The sequence below is a fragment of the Cololabis saira genome, chromosome 11, assembly GCF_033807715.1.
Source record: "Cololabis saira isolate AMF1-May2022 chromosome 11, fColSai1.1, whole genome shotgun sequence".
NCBI classification, from domain to species: Eukaryota; Metazoa; Chordata; class Actinopteri; order Beloniformes; family Belonidae; genus Cololabis; species Cololabis saira.
In genome coordinates this window covers 19,736,724-19,754,159 of record NC_084597.1, presented here as the reverse complement: position 1 = coordinate 19,754,159, position 17,436 = coordinate 19,736,724, and positions in this window count along the sequence as shown.

Here is a 17,436-nt window from a genome sequence, read left to right as displayed (position 1 = left end):
GCTAAGTCTGTGACTTACATAAGGTGGGTGGGTTTTTTTTTTTTGCTAATTATTATAATCAGTTTCACTGGCATAAGACCCTGATGATCTTCCACAAAACTAAACTTTCCATCAGCTTCAGCTTTACTTTGTACCACGTGTCTTTCTGCTGAGTGAGTATTACTAAGACACCATGCTGCGATGAAGTCTGCGGTGCTGATGATGGTGACGATGATGATGCTCAATTGAGTGTGTTTTATCTGTCACGTTGCCAGGATGCGTTTAGTGAGTGTGAACCTCATTAGCCCCGGATCACCAGACTTGTTAGCAGCAGCTCCGCCTGTAATAATTCACAACCCCTTTCATTTCAACAGAATGCTTTTCTTGTAGGGTCTAATGAAAGTAATCCATTCTCCCCGTCAGCGCTGGAAAACACTTTGTTTCCTGGACAAATAGTGTTTGGTTGGAAGACGCTCATTGGGGTGAAGATGGAGGGAGTGGGGCAGGATATTTTTCTCTTGATATGTCTCGTGGATTCAACTTCTGCAGGCACAAATCTTTCCAGTTTTGTGCACAAAAGGTTATATATGTATGTTAGAGTGCAGCAGGTTTACATACTAAACCAAGGCTGTGAACATGAAACTTATGCTGTGACCCTTTTGGAGGAAGCAGGTTTATACTCAGTGGTTTAAAACATCTGCAATCATAAACAGCTCTCAAGTACTTGTGCCTTACTTACAGTACTTACTTTTCTGGGCAGGAACATCAGAGACTTAGCTAACAGTGCAAAATGAACAAATGTATAAACACACAGATATGCTATTACCACACCACACAGCAACTTAAATATCTGATTACATATGCAAGCATGGTATTTGACTCAACATTACACATTTTTAGTCTGACAAACAAAAAGGTATGAAAAGTTTTTTTTTCAAAGTTTAGTTTGAAGAAAACAAAAACAACTATAATTAAAGCTGCAAGTAGCGATGAACGGGCCCTCGCACCCTTGTGCACGTTCAGGCGTGCTGCAGTGGAAGCGCTTGTATGACTTGCATGTAAATGTCTTCAGGCCTGGACATTTAGTGGATGACACCAGCCACGACTCTCTATATCAAACAATTCAAAAGTTAGGGCAGAAAATAGGGAATATCAAATATTGACCAATCAGAAGAAGGGGCGGGGTTAATTCAGGCCAATGAAGGTCAAGTACTCAATACAGAGTCCGATGACAGCACCCACATGTTTTTATCACAACCCGTTCAAAGGTTATGGCAGAGAATAGAGTCTATCAAATATTGACCAATCAGAAAAAGGGGCGGGGCTAATTTGCACCAATTATGTTTAAGGACTCAAAACAAAGTCTGATTACACCACCCACGACTCTTTATATCAAACCATTTAAAAGTTATGGCAGAAAATAGGAACTATCACATATGGACCAATCAGATGAAGTGGGGGCGCACTTTTTGGTGTCTAGCGTCGCCACAGTAACGCTTTTGAATGAGAAAAGTAATGCGCGTCGTAGCAGGATGGAGAAGCACATTTTGATGTATAACACACCTTGGTGCACGTTACGGTTCAGTATTAACTGCCGAAGGAATGGCATAAATTGCGCCAAAATTACACGATTAATTCAAAATGGCCGACTTCCTGTTCGGTTTCGGCCATGGCGCCATGAGACTTTTCTTTAAGTTGCGACATGATACAGGTCTGTACCGATTTTCGTCCATGTGGTGTGGACTCCTCTATCCGTCCGGGCCGGGATGGTCTCTGTGGAGTTATGAGACCTCCTGGCGTGGATTGCTCCCTGTTACCGTTTCCTCACCTGGATCCTCAATGCTCAGCCATGTCTACACCATGTGTCTGCGTGCGTGTCTGTATGTAACTTGGGTGAATTGTGGTGTGCTTGTGTCTGTCTGTGTGTGTGCGGAGAGGGGGGCAGGGCATTAATGGGTCAAAGACGTATAAGGCCTTTGAGTAGCCCATTTTTAAAATACTTAAAATAAAGATATTTTTAACCATTAAATATCACATTTTTCGTCAGGCCTGGCTTGCGTGCAAAAGTTGGTGACTTTTGGGGCACGTTTATAGGGGGCCCTCCTTTCATCAGAAGAAGGAAAATAAAAATAACAAAAAAAAATAATAATTCCTACAGATACAATAGGGCCTTTGCACTGTAAGTGCTCGGGCCCTAAAAACTATTAATAATAAATAACTGTTAAACACGGTGGTGGTAGTGTCATGATTTGCCCTCATTTACTGCATATCTGCCAGGATGGTTTGCCATCGTTGATGGATCGTTGGTTTCTGAATTAAATTGATGAACATACCAGGAAAACACTGTAAAAGGAATTTATCTCAACGAAATATTCAAAATTTTCGTCCCGTCTTCATTCACTATCAAAAAAAAAGCACACGACGGGGACAGGATCTTTCCGGCAGTACGCGCTGGTGCTCATGGGAAATGTAGTGTTCTTTCTCGTAAAGCACTACTGCTTTTGTCCAAAGGAGCCGCCAAACTCAACAAAAGCTGAAAGTTACATTGTGCTGCTCTGCAGTACTGGACATCAGGGGCAGTGACAGCCCTCAGCCATTCTTATAAGGTCTATGGTGTAGGGTGGCTAGATAGGAGACCCGGGGCTTCATGTACAAACGTGCGTACGCCACTTTCTACGCTCACGGTCGGATGTTCAAAAAGTGATTTGAACGTGGAAAGTTGCATTCCTTCAAGCACATATCGAGTCTGGCACATTTCTGAAGTTCTGTCCGTTGGCGACACTCACTGGCGATGCAGTGAAGTTCAGAATATGGTGAAACGTGACGTCACCAATAAGTTCATGACCACACGTGAAGGACACGACAGTCCCCACATCAGCAGATAAGTTACACACGAGGGGAACTGCAACAATCTCACAATCAAGGAGCACAACGATGTAACCTGTGAATCACAATGACAGCTTTGGCTCTGAGGACACTGCTGATGCAGGATCAGGAGAGAGCAAGTCATCAGGGGTCACGTAGACCTGCTGGTCCAGGATGAAGACTGGATCATCAGCTGATTTAGGTTACCAAAAGGATCGCTGCCCTGAACTGGACCCAGCTGCTCCGGTTTGGACCAACATGAACCGTTCAGTGGGAGCTGCTGAGAGGTCAGACGTCTCGCAGTCGCTATGACGACGGTATGGGACGACTACTTGAGATAAAAGGCAGATGCTAAAATATCCCATAACTATGTCTGAACAGACAAACATTAAAACACAATTTGTAGCTTTTTAATATAAATTTTAATATAAAATATGTCTCTGAAAGTGTGGTTCCAGCGAATGATGTGACTCAGCAATATATGAATAATATTTTAATTGAATGTTTTGGCTACTTTCAGTGTCTGATATCGAGTCGGCTGCAGGTGCTGCAGAAAGTGTTTCTCCAGTGATGGAGGCCGGGACCTACACCGATCGCTCCTCTTGGGGCTTCAACACTCCAAGTTACAGCGACTTTGTTCTTTATTTCTCACGTTTGCAACTCGATATAATCACGTTGGCACAACTTGTCTTTATTTTCTGCAACTGAGGAATCAGATCACGATTCTTTTTTTTTTTTATAAATATTTTTTTATCCCCGATTTTCTCCCATTATATCACCCAGTGCTCCTACCTACTGACAGTCCTGGGCATTGCCATCCTCTACCAACCCCGGGAGGGCCCTGCACTGAGCTCAGGTCTCCTCCTTAACCTGAGGAGTGAGCAGGCTGCATCTTTTCACCAGACAGGGTGGGGCTTCTCCGGCCGGACGTAGCGCGTGGAAGGATCACGTTATTCCGGCCAGATCCTCCCCACCCCATCTGGCGCCCCGGTTGGCCAGAGGGGGCATGTATAGCCCAGGACTGTGTGCATGTTTTTGTGAGGGTAGCTCACTGCCAGCTGCGCCACCGTGCCCCTCAGATCACGATTCTTCATGTTTTAACTATAAGTTTATTTTGTTTACATTGTTATACTTATGAGAGAGGTGATCACAGACATCCACAATGTGAACTATAAGACTCAATACACATGTATGTTGGGCTTAATCCATTAGTCCATAATATGCGTGGCAGTAAATCAGAACGAGGAGCCGTTTTACGTCCCACCGACTTAAAGGGAACCCTGGCTATTAAGACATGTAGGTCTTAAAAGATAAATGTTGGTATCAATTATAACAATGTGATATAAAAAGCCTTTTTGATGTCTTCGTTTTTATAAATTTTGAAAATATAATTTAACTCGTAGGTCGCCATCGTTGTTTACACCGCAATGCATTCTGGGTAGTGACGTCAGACGGTGGCTCCTGCTAGCCCCCGTCCACTGTTTTGACACCCAGAAACAGATGAAAACACAGCTAAACAGGTGACGGCGCACCAGAAACACAGATCAAAACACAGCTAAACATTAAGGTGACGGCGCACCTACAAAAAAGTAAAAAAATAAATAAAAAAAAGTACAGCACCATAAAGCATGAACTATAAAAACACCATAAAACTCAGATAGACTAACAGACCCACATTTCAACTAGCAGATAGCCGATGCTACAATAAAAACCCCAGCCAGATCTGGCGTCATTAAATTAAATAAAGATGTTCTTTCCTGTTTGACGCGAAGTCTGCGCCTCCCGTTTCGTCAAAGTCCCGGGTCAGTCCCCTCAGCCTCTGGTCTGTCATCAAACGGTGGAGCCAGCACCGAGGCCGGTTTTAGGGGGGGCAGGGGTGGGCTATGCCCACCCAAACGTGCATCCTGCCCACCGGCGTCTCCATCCCGGCGATAGCGGAGAGCGGATGGCGGTGCGCTGCAGGCTCTAGAGCCACGGCTACGCCGTCTACGGCGTAGGCTACGCCGTTGATGCCGTAGCCTACGCCGTTGACGCCGTAGCCTAATGCACTGGTAAGATGCGTACGACTTTGATCATTTTTGAAGATCTCCCGTGCATCACAGCACACGAGCTCTTTGATCCAGTTTGCCTGAACCGAGACGTCTTATGGGCTCCCTCGTCAGCCTCCACGGCCGGGAGAGTGCTGCTCATCTATGTTTTAGATACCTGTCCCAGTTAAACTAACGCGGCTTATCTTCCCAGAGCCACCGTTCTACATCATCGCCCCCAGAATGCATTGCGCAGGTAGAACATGGCGCCTCTCGCAGGTCAAAATATGTGATGAACATTGTAGATTTTTAAAGCAAGTAGATTATTGTATGTGTTTTTAACAACATATTTTAGTATAAGAGAACAATTGTGGCTAATTAGGGACTACAAGTCTTAATAACCAGGGTTCCTTTTAAAGCGACACTACGTAACTTTTCCACCTTAATATCATATTTCCAGAGTCATTGTGATGGTACATCAACTTCCAACAGGTTTAATGACACCTCTGTCATAGTCTGAGGGGGTCTGTATTGCCTTCACTGGCACTATGTAACTTTGAGGAGCATGGTAGGAACCCTGCCACACTAAAAAACTACAAATTTTACGGCTTTGACTGCTTTACGGCATAAACGTCACTTCCCCCTCCTTCCCGATTCGCAGTCGAGACGAAAATGGGCGGGGCGTGGAGCTCAGAGCTCCGCAGAAGCTGGTAACCCGTGCTGCGTTATGGCTGCAGCAGCTCCACATAACAGACCAGGGAAAAGATCCTAATGGTTTAACTTTTCAACGGTTTCCTGCTCGGAGGCAGAACCACGCAGGCCAAGTATCTGATATAACAGAGTAAAAGAGTGAAAGACTCGTCGGCTCGCTTTCAAAGCGATCCAAAGCGAGTCGCTTTGGATCGCGGCTGTAACGACCAAACACACAGTAAAGCCTGAATTATGGTTCTGCGTTAAATCGACGCAGACCTACGGTGCGCGTCGCCGCGTACCCTACGCCGTAGGCTCTGCGTCGATTTAACGCAGGACCATAAACAGCCTTAAACCACAAACACTCACACAGACCGGGTCGGATAAAAACACGGGTTTTATTCCCCACTTCGCCAGCTAAACGCAGTTGCTGGCCAGCTCTCTGCGGTGCAATTAACCCCAATCTTCAGATAAAACTAGTTTGTTGAGGAAAAAATATTAACTCTTATTTGTAGCTGCAGAGGAAAAAAATAATCTCACGAGGAAAACAAAAATATTGCTCACGCCTCGGAGCCTCTTCACCATAATATAGCGGTCAAAAAAAAAAAGAAAAGAGAAGTAAGAGGGATACAAAACATGTACTGTATGTTGTACTATTATACAAATTTATTGAAACACATGGCTCTTCAGTAGAGATTTCATATGGATCCAGACCGTTAATAATCATTATTTTCTCCATATACCGCTCCCTGGCTTCCTTGTTTAAGGTATCCCGGTAAATTCCAGTTCCTTTCCAGCAGTTTAACATCTTTTTTTTTGCGTTCCGTCTGTTCACTTGGTGAAACAGAAAAGCGTCCCGTGTTCTCTCATCAAAACAAATGCACGTGACGGGACAGGATCTTTCCGGCAGTACGCGCTGGGCTCATGGGAAACGTAGTGTTCTTTCTGGTAAAACACTACCGCTTTTGTCCAAAAGATGCCGCCAAACTCAGAAAAGCTGAAAGTTACGTTGTGCTGCTTTAAGTTCTGGTGTGTGCAAGGGGCCTTGAAGTGAAATTACGAATCACTTTGCCAATCCCAAGATTCGTCTTCCTCTGTCTGTTATTGCTCCGCGGTGAAGTTAAGGTTATGGTAGAAGACAGGGTAAGGCATGACATGACGCGCAATGCCAGCCAATCAGACACAGAGTAGACCAGGTCTTGGCATGGTCATCTTAGAAGGGTTCACCCAACTCGTCCACATGTGTTTTATCATCTTGGAGATGCCATTTTACCAGCTTCCTTTGGGTATTCTCTGGGTAGTGCTCATGAAGTATGGGATTCTGGGTCTGTTGCTACAGGACATTCAGTCGCCATGCAGATGGAGCAAGAGTTTGGTCTGTATTGCTATAGATAGATGCAGCAAAGCGTGAAGGAGTGGATGCTGCCTGGTTTTTAGTCAGTAAATGGCAGAAAGCCTTCTCCACATTGGGGTTGAGGTGAAGTTCTGGTAACTTGAGGTTTTTCATGAAGATGGAGTAGGACATCAACAGGCTGAACCAAGTGGCATCTTGTGGAGGTGAAAAAGTTGACCCAAAAGACGAGGCTCTTATTCTAGTGGTCGATCTATGTTCCTCACCTGTGGTCATGAACTGTGGGTCGTTAACTAGATCAGCTCTTGTTCTCATGTTAAGTTAAAGGATGAAATGGATGGCAGAAGCTAGAGAAACTATTTAGAGGCCATAAAACCAAAACAATGAGCTGAAGGATGCTAAAACAATATTAATATTAATGATAACAATAAAGGCCTCCAGGTTTGGTGCTCATTTAATCAGCGGTTACAGTGGTTTAATGTCTGCCCTTTGAATATTAGTCTAAATAATGTCTGGTGAGTAGTGTGCTGGATTTTAACACCATTAAAACTGTCTGCTGAATGGAAGTAATGGCTTTGTTTATTATATTTATGAAAATGTATGCATTTAGCAGTAACTGCATTGGAGATCATGTCTGCGGCAGCTGTTCTCTGTCTGTGACTCCGAGAAACAGACGTTTACATCACTTTTGTAAAATTTGTATCTTTCTGACGATGTTGGAGCTTCTGGTGCATATTTAGAGGTAAATATGCATTACATCATCTGTTTATTATATTTCAGCCCTCTTTATGATTCTTGATGTCACAATAAAACTGTATTTCTTGAATTTGCAGACTTTTATTTTATACAAACTTATTTCCATCACATGTTTCAAACCAGAGTGCACCCAAAAAACAACAATCCATCTTTCATCCTCTCCGACGCATCCGCTCACCCCCCTTTTCTTCCTCCCCCACCTCCTTCATCTTCACTCTCACCCTCATTCCTCTCTTACTGTATCTCCCCCAGCCACCACAGTCCCCTCTATAAATCCCGGGACAGCAGTGCTTTAATGGATAATTAATTGATGCCGCTGCAGCACTGTAATAAGACAATAAATTACGACACAGGCTGGGCTGCTGTGTCAGTGTGTGTTGCTAATGGCCCTTCAGAGTTGGGGCAGGAGGCTAATAAATTAGACAGGTATTAACTGCTGTGTGCTAAGTAGCCCTCCACCATGAGAGGAGAGGAGGGAGGAGAGAGAAATAGGGAGAGGGGGAACGAAGGAGGATGGAAGAAAGGGGTGTTATGATCACGTTGGGGTTTAAAAAGAGTAGTTGTCTATTTTGTAGAAACACGAGAAGAAGCATCAAAGCAGGTGCAGAACTCTATGAAATACACATGAATGTGATTTATTTAGCTTTTATGGTGTTTTGTATTTTTCTTATGAAGAGAACAAGGGTGGTTTACTCTGTTTCTTATTTCCTAAATGGAGGGGCGCATTCAAATATTTAAAAAAAACACAAAATCAAACAATTAAAATCAAAGATTCAACAATTTTTTCTTTATTGTGTGGAATCTCATCATATGACCCATATAAAAGCCGTAAACCTGTGCTCTGCACCTCCCTGGCAACTTATGCTTATTGTGAGTTATTTAGATCTTTCCTTGTCCCCCAAAGCCTCCACGATTTTCATCATTTTTTAACTCATCTTTCCACGGGTTGTCCATGTTGCTTTGGAAGCCGACGGGAACACGCCCAGCATATGTCAATCCAAGTTAGCTTTGCCTAGCATTTCCTTCAGCAAATACTTGTAAATAACTCCAGAGCTGTTGCCAAACGTTTACAGCAGAATATAGAGCACAACATTTACTGTCACGTTTGGCCGAGGCTGGGTACAAATGGCTGGTCACTTCACTAAGAGTGCTAACACAGATGTACAGTTGAGGAACTGATAACAGCTAGCCATTGGCTGAGCCGACTGTTATATCAGTCATATTACAAAAAATGTTTCGCTTTATATAAATTCTCTTGGTGTGGTACAACAACATTCACCCCCTCAGAGTTGTTATGGGTGTGACAAAAACCAAAGTGAGACCAAAGTGGTTCTTTGAACCAGGCTGGTTTATTTTTAATGTTTATTTCTGCTCTCCAACATTTTAACATGGGATTCAATAGACCCTTTTTGTGTTTGTAAACAATGATGACATAAACTGTATGTGTGCGCATTTAGTCAACAGAAGTTTGGCGGAGATAAACAGCTTGTCAAACTATGCAAGGGGATTATCAACTAAAGATCGCAAACGTTACCATAACAAGTTTACTTTTGGCAGAAGTTGTCCAACTTCTAGATCTCTGTTCTAGTAATGAGTGAGTTGAAGACGTTACCAAGTTTAAATATATATAGTGGCCAGATATATATACGTACCTATTTAACCGAGAAACCGAGCGTCTACAGCAGAGAGAAATTACGAGCCTGGATCTCACTGGATGCTTATAAACACGTTCTTTGTGGTCATGTACATAAACACAGATGACACACAACCAGGACTACTAGAGTCCAATGACGCCTCGACTGCAAAAATAAAACACAAAAGCATTTGTTTAGCCTAGCAAGCCACCAGCCAAATCTAATGCCAGCTTATCAGACCGTAGCTGCATTTGATTATTAGTCTGAATGTACATCATACAGACAATCTCTAATGTAAACAAGACAAAAATCAAAGAGTTTTTTATGATGTCCTCATTCCAGTCCATAGGTTTCATCGCCTGCAGCCACAGACGCCGCCAGTTGCTATGAAATGGTTGTGATCCTGTCGGAATCCTCTAAAACTTTAGTCCGCTGGTAGAATAGCGATCCGTACAACCGTATATGCAACAACCAGACATGTTGATACTGGGAACAGTTTGTTAAATTCCTGCTAACCAGTTACTATCTGGTCTTTCAGTGACAACTGCTGGAGAACAACAACACTTCTGTTGCCAAGATGCGCACGCAACATTATAAGACGTAGACTGAAAAAAGGTCAATGGAGACTGACTCACTTTTGGAGCCAGTTTCTAGCGGTCAGTTGAGGAACTGCAACAAATCTCAGTTCTTCATGAGCCTCAGTGTAGCATGAGGGCTACTAAGCACCAAGCATCTGACTTCCAGGTTCGGTCTGCTGCTTTTTCAGTGTATTTACTGTACAGTCTATGGTACGGAGTGGAGCACTACTCTAGACCAGCTTAGGGAGCACCGTTCCTAAAAACATAACCGTAACTTCCTCCACTCTCTATTCAGTCTGTGGCCAGGTAATCTCGGAAAGACAAGATTTATCTTGCTAAACTGTCAATAACACCAAAGTGCCAAAACGTGCGATTTCGTCTCAATCATTAGTTAATATGAGAAATGCTGTGCTAAAACACGCAGCTTCTAGTAACTGATGTAAGGTACATGAACCCCAACTGAGTTGTAGGCTTGTTCATTTCAACCATTCAACTATTTCTGGTTTAAATAGGGTTGGGTGAAGTCGGTCCAATATGTGTGCTGCAAAACTACTCTTAAGAGAGAGTATCTATCCCCCCCAGGGAATAAAGTACCTCCCTACCTTCAGGTTATTTAATGCACTGAGAAAACAAACATCTAGGATATGTTTTCTACATTTGAAAATGGACAAAGGTCTTTGCAAAAAGCATCTTGGCATTTTTTATTTAAAGATTTCTTTTACTTTCTTTTCTGCAAACATAAGGAAAAATTCCACTTTCAGATACAAATTTAATTGATAATTCAACAGGAGAATCTAATTGTGTGTTTGGACAATGGGCAGCTTTACTATTTTATGCTTATAATATGGAACCTATAGTCATCACATTTAGACACACTGGAACCTCGTATGTGTTTCAGCATCAAGTCTTAAGGATTGTGTCACTTCCCAAAGAGGAAAATCACAGCTTAGTAAACAAGGACAACATCTCCCGCTTGGAAATGTGGAATTTCAGCAGATAGTCTCTAATCCCATTTTAATGGTTGTCTGATTAAGGGGAGAAAAGGATTAGGATGTAAGCGTGCAATTGTGGTGAGATGCATACACACACATCCTCAAATATGAAGCACCATGAACTGCATGTGCCCAATAGTAGAAAAAAATAATAATAATAGATGCGAAACAAAGCCAAAAAGAAGAAAAAAAGTGCAGAGATTAGAAGTAAGCCAAGGAGAAGAAAAATGTCGCCTCACTCACGTCGTTCCAATTAAAAATGCTGCAAATCTCTCATCTCCCACTGTTAGGCCTAACGAGCATGGCGTAGTGGCAGTTATGTAGATAAAAACTCTTTCTGATTGATTCCAATGGCCCATTGAAATTTGTTTCACTCCACCTTATTGATCGCACCCTGCTGGTTGAAAACTGCTAATTAATAATGATAATAAAAGTGACACAGTTCATTAAAATCAAGCACACAAGGCTGAACTCTTCTGTTCCTCAGCGCTCTCCTTTTATCTGGCCTTTCCTCACATAAGCCTCCAGGTTCTTCTTTTCCATGTACAAGCTTTAACTTATTTAAAAAAAAAATCCACTTTTATCTTTTACTTCTGGTTCCGCTTTCCAGCTGACATCTGAAATGTCACATGCAATGGTATTAGTGGTGCGCTTGCTGTTATACTTGTTACCGTCTTTGTTAATTGAGTCTGATGCTGGCAGATAAGTGTCCTCCCCCACACACTCCCTCGTCCATAATGATAATGTGTTTGCTGTTTTCTGCCCACAGTCATTATTTTGATTGACATGCTCATCCTTTTATCTATTTACATGTTTGGGTTTCTTCACAACTGGCATTGCCTACATGCTAACTTGAAGTACTTGTTTTTTGTACTTGATGTGCAACATGTTTACAAGCTTTTTTTGTGCAAAATTGTGGCATTTTTCTGTCTTGGAAACATTTCATTGAAGTTGGGAAACCAACACATTAGGTTGTTTTTTTTTTTTTTTTTTTAAACAGACACAATCATCTCGGGTTGTACTAAACCCAAGTCACAGGTTCACAACGTCGTGGAAAGAATTTCAAGTTGCAGGAAAGCAGCGAAAGCGTTTCCATCTAGTCGTGTCAGCGTTTTTATCGAGGGATGGTGTGGTCTAGCTGGCATCATCGAGCAGGGATCTTCATCTGTCACTGGAGCGGTGTGCAGTATGAAGTAGCAGACTTGAGAATCAGTACCTCCATAATCTGTCCGAAAAAGGGTTGTGAGAAGCGGTGCTTGAAGTGGACGAGTTTTTGGTGAAGACAAGAACAGAGTCTTTGTTCGCAGGTCAATCTATGTTACTATTCTCACCTATAGTCATAAATGGACCCCTGGTAAGTCCCGCCCACCTTAGTTACTGTCGCCAACTCAGTCAGCGTTAAAACAGCCTCCAGAGAGGTTTTAGACAAATATTGGACACAAAAGGACCATATTTTCTTTGACAAGCATTCAGATGGGATGTGTCATGGAGAGGTATGTACAAAATCTAAACTTAGATACGGTTGCTCAGACGGTTAAATTGGAGGCGAGAGTTTGCACATCACAGTGCAGATCTGACCCAGATCTGAAGTTATGAATAGGGATGGGAATTGATACGAATTTTCCGATTCCGATTCCATTTTCGATTCTGCTTAACGATTCGATTCTTTATCGATTCTGTTATCGATTCTCATTTGGAAAAAAGGAGAACAAACAATTTTAGTATCAAATTTGTTTTATATCTTTCAACAAAAAAATATAAGTGAGGTCTTAAGACGCCCCCAGCCTTGGGCTCCTCGATGGTGCCAGGGGGAAATTAACTAAATACAACAAATTATTTTGTGGCAATTACACAAGAATGTCCAGTAACATGTTCAACAGCACAAACTTAGTCACTGCTGGTGACATTCATCTATTCTGGCCTGATACTCTTCCCTGCCTTGATGAAAGGAGCATCTAGCGGTAGATGCTCTTTAACTTCTCCATAGATGAGCTGACGAGCTGCAGCTGTGTCAGGAGCTCCGCTGTCCGCCGGAGAGCCCGGCACGTCCTCGTGTCCGAGAGCGCAGCTCTTCTAAAGCATGAATTATGGTTCTGCGTTAAATCGACGCAGAGCCTACGGCGTAGGGTACGCGGGGACACCCGCCGTACGGTGTGTGTCGCCCTACGCCGTAGGCTCTGCGTTGGTGTAACGCGGAACCATAAATCAGCCTTACCACACGCCGGCTGACTCCGCGCTCCCAGCGCACCAGCCGGCCGAGTCTTAACAGTTTTTCCCCCCTTTGTTGAAATGTCCACATTGCAAGTATTGTCGCCCTGTTGTCATCCTTTTTGGTAAAATGTAACCAAACTTTCGAGCGTTTATGCCGCTTTGTCCCCATGTTTTCCTGCTGGGCGCAAATGCGCACGTTGCACAACGTGCTTGGTGACGTCATTCGCGCCCACTGGAATCGATAAGGAAATCGTTTGCGAAAAAGGCAAACGATTCCAAGCAATTGAAACACTGGGAACCGGTTCACAACAAGAACCGGTTCTCGATTCCCATCCCTAGTTATGAAAAGATGATACTGCTAGCAACCAGACAACACCAGATCTGAAGTTATAACTTCTTTGCATCTGTAACTATCCTCACAACTGATCTATCAGTAAGATAGGAGGTATCTTACCGATAGGTCAGTTGTGAGCAGTGATTGAAATAAAGAGACTGTGAATACAAGTGCCTCAAATTAGGGTTGTTTGATTCTATTTTAGAGACAAGGTGAGGAGTTAAGTTATTAGGGAAAGACTAACAATGAGCGTCGCCAGCTGATGGGGTTCAGGCACCTGGTGGGGACACGTCTCCTGGATGCCTCCCCGGGGAGGCGTTTGGGGCACGGCCAACTGAGGGGAAGCCCCTGAGGCTGACCCTGAAGAGAGCACATCTCTCTGCTGGCCTGGGAACACCTTGATGTCCTCCCGGAGGATCTGGGGGAGGGAGCCAGGGAGAGGGAGGTCTGGGCCTCTGTTTAGGCTGGTGTCCCTACACCTTGAACCTGTTTCAGGTTTAGGCACACCAGGTGGACATATTAAAGTGGCGTACCGGTGTGTGTATGTAGCTATTCACCAAAACAGAAAATTACTTAGTAACTTTTATGACGTTATTGAACGTAAGGTCAGAAGCATCTTGGCTGAGTAAACTTTGTTCTCAGCCCCAAGAATAAGTTAATGATGTTTTGGAAAAACCAAGAACCAAACCGCTACCCTTACTTCCTCCCTCAGCCGACTTTACTGATCTACATACATTTACTGTATAATCTCCCCAATATTGAAGGTTTTCTTTTGATCACTGGTATCTACTCTGCATCAAGTTCCCCCCTGATTGGTACAGAACACTGCAAAATGGATAACATCCGACTGATGTGAAGGTGGATGAGGCCGTCTGAGGTGAGGTGGCAGCGCCAGTGAAGCACGGCGACGGTGGATGGTGACAAAGCTGTCTGACTGTGGCATAAGCAGCCCAGTTACTGCCCTGCTCTGCAGAGAAGTGGAGCGCTTAATATATTATCGCTGTTCACAACTGACACCTCCAAAGACGGACGACCCGGTGCAGAGCTTTTGCAGCCTGGGACCTGAAACATTCCACCATATTTTTCGCTGGCTGTCAGGTTGTCTAATAACACGGGGCAGAACTGAGGGACGGTGCAGGAGCTGAGGGTGGATGAAGTATCTAGCACTGATGTAATATGGCTTATAAATCTAATTTAATTACCCTGTGTGGGGACGGGCTGAAGAAGCCATGACTGGATTTATTGTGTCTTAACTTGGCATCTTAACGACTTTGTGCTTTTAATATCATTACACTGTAATTTATTCCTTTCTGTGCGTGCGTACTCACACTGTATGAGCCCAGCATCCCAACACCCACAGTGCAGTCATAATCTTTTTAAGCAGGCAGCTTTACAGATCATAGGACACCTGAGCAGTGACAGCTATTGATCCATAAACTCCCACTTTGACTCTCCCCGTGCCGTCCTTATTGCATGTCATCAAGGTGATACAGTTGATGGCGGCTTCATTTGGGACCTACACTTAGGTTTCAGTGTAAAGTGAGGTCTAAATGCAGTGGGAGACCATATCTGTTGATTTTTCATCCTTTTTGACAAGCTATCAATCCAAACAAGGTTCCCATGCAACCTTTTTCTCCTGAAACAGATAAGAACTGAGGCTATTATCAAGGTCATTTAAACATTGGTTTTGCAGTGCTCAAAGATGGGGCTGCTCAGTGCTTCATGTTTCAGCAAAATGTAAGTGTTCTAACTCAAATTATTTAAATAGTAATCTGCCACTTACGCCTACATTCTTGCAGTTGTAATCAGTTTTGTAAAATAACCCAAAGCATTATGGGTTGCCATAAATGGGGGAAAATGAGTGAGACATTGTGACTTGTTAAACCTGTGTTCTATGACAATAAAACAGAGATCTTCTCTATTTTCTCATCCGAGTTAACGTCATTCAGGAGCACCTTTGGTCACATGTGAAAACACAAAGGCTTTGATTCATGGATCCATTAACCGTCCTGTCGTAGCTCCTAGTTCTTTTCATTTGAATCTGAAATGTCTTCATGATTTAATGCAACATCCTCTATAAATCAACTTGTCGTTGGGGGGGTTAGTGCCCCAGGGAACCCAGGAGCTACATCGTCGGTATCCGCTAACGTTTGGATGAGATACTGGACAAAGTGTGACCTAAAAGCCCTTATGATGAAATTTAGTTTAGTTTAGTTTATTTCGGTCATGACATCACAAAAAAAGAATAAAAATAAGACAAACATCAAAATAGCTTTACAATAACAAAATTAAGAATAAAATAAAAATGACAACAAGGAAACGAATACACTGTTCAAAGAAAACATTACAAAAAAGTTTCCAATATACAAATAACATCTAGACCAAAAAAGGTGTAGGCTGAAGCAAAGCTTATTCATTGCCTACCCTCAAAAAGATTATTTAAAGTAATGAAATAAAAGCAAGAAGTAAGAGATAAGACTGCCAGTAAAACAAAATTCCTCAAGAAATAAGAAAGAAAAAAAAAGGTGCAGTCTACATGTTTCCTTCATCCTTAAATAATCAAATCAAATCACCAATTAAATGAATACCCAAATCAACATAGTAAGCATCACCGTTCATTAATTTGATATAGAGAAATCATCCTTCTTTTCAATGTTTTTTTTTAAATAAGGTAAAGGTTCTACATGATTTCAAATCCCTCTCCAACTTATTCCATACATCCACCGCTGCCACTGTAGCATCTCAGTTTGGTGTTGGTTCTGATTTTTGATTTCCTGTATATGCTCTCCCCTCTGAGGTTGTAATGGCTTTGTCTTAAATTAAACATGTTTTGGATACAATCTGGCAGCATGTTATTGTTGATTTTTTTAAATTAAGTCTCAGTTTGCTTAAAGTGAGTCAAATGTATGATGTGGACTACAACGTGCGGCATTGTGGGTTAGCATAACTTACAATGCGCATATAGCCTGATTTCCGGGCGATATGTCAGTGGAGTGAGGATGAGGTAAAAGCTCTAACACAAGTACACACGATATCTCACAAACACAATGGAGTTTGCAAACTAGCTAGCACGGGAACAGCACGTGCATTGACCGATATATGAGCAAGTTTTCTTCTTCGTTGTTTGTCTTGTCATTTCCTTCAGGAATTCTTGGTCCACTGCCTGAGTTGTACTCGTTTGGTTGTTTTTATATGGTATTTTTCTCCCATCATTGGTTCTTTAAGGTTGTTTTGACACCAGGGGAAAGAGTGAGGGGTACAGATTAGAGTTATTGTTCCTCCACACCAAACGAGGCCATTTGAGGTAGTGTCTTGTGAGAGGTCAAGCATTTGCTCTTAAGTCCGATTTGGGAATGACTCAGTGTAAGTAAATTAAAGCTAAGAAGTTCCCAGTCACTGGAGAGTTCGGAAACAGGTAGGTCTGGGAATTTCCGCTCAAAGATGTTGCCTCCCCAACCCAGACCCAACAGTAGAAAATGGAGGGATGGGAATAGTCCACTGCGATGGACCAATGAGCTATACAGGGTGTCCCCCTGCCTTTATTCCCAAGAGAGCTGGGATTGACATCAGCCGATCCCCCTGACCCTGAACCAGATTAGCGGGTGTCAATGGATGGATGGACGGACAGACGGATGAGCAGTAAATCAATCTATGTTGTATGTTATCATGCCGTCGTTATTGACGTCATTTGACACAGGATTCTGACTATATCCAGAAACTCAATTTATTTTATTAAATGAAACAATGGGCTTGAAGTGACATGTTTTATCAGTACAGTCTTGTGCACGTGCAAGATCACAACTTCCACTGAGCTGAGACTTACTAAAAGGATGTTTCTGTTCTCATTTTTATGATTAATTGTGCTCAAGCTCACACGTAATCGGTATTTAGGCAGGAAGGAGAAAGCTTTTCAAACACAATGAAGTAAATATATACAACAATCACTAAAGATAGCACAGATCATTTCCTTATCTACAGAAATACAAATATTCATGAAAGAAATTTCCCTTACTATATTT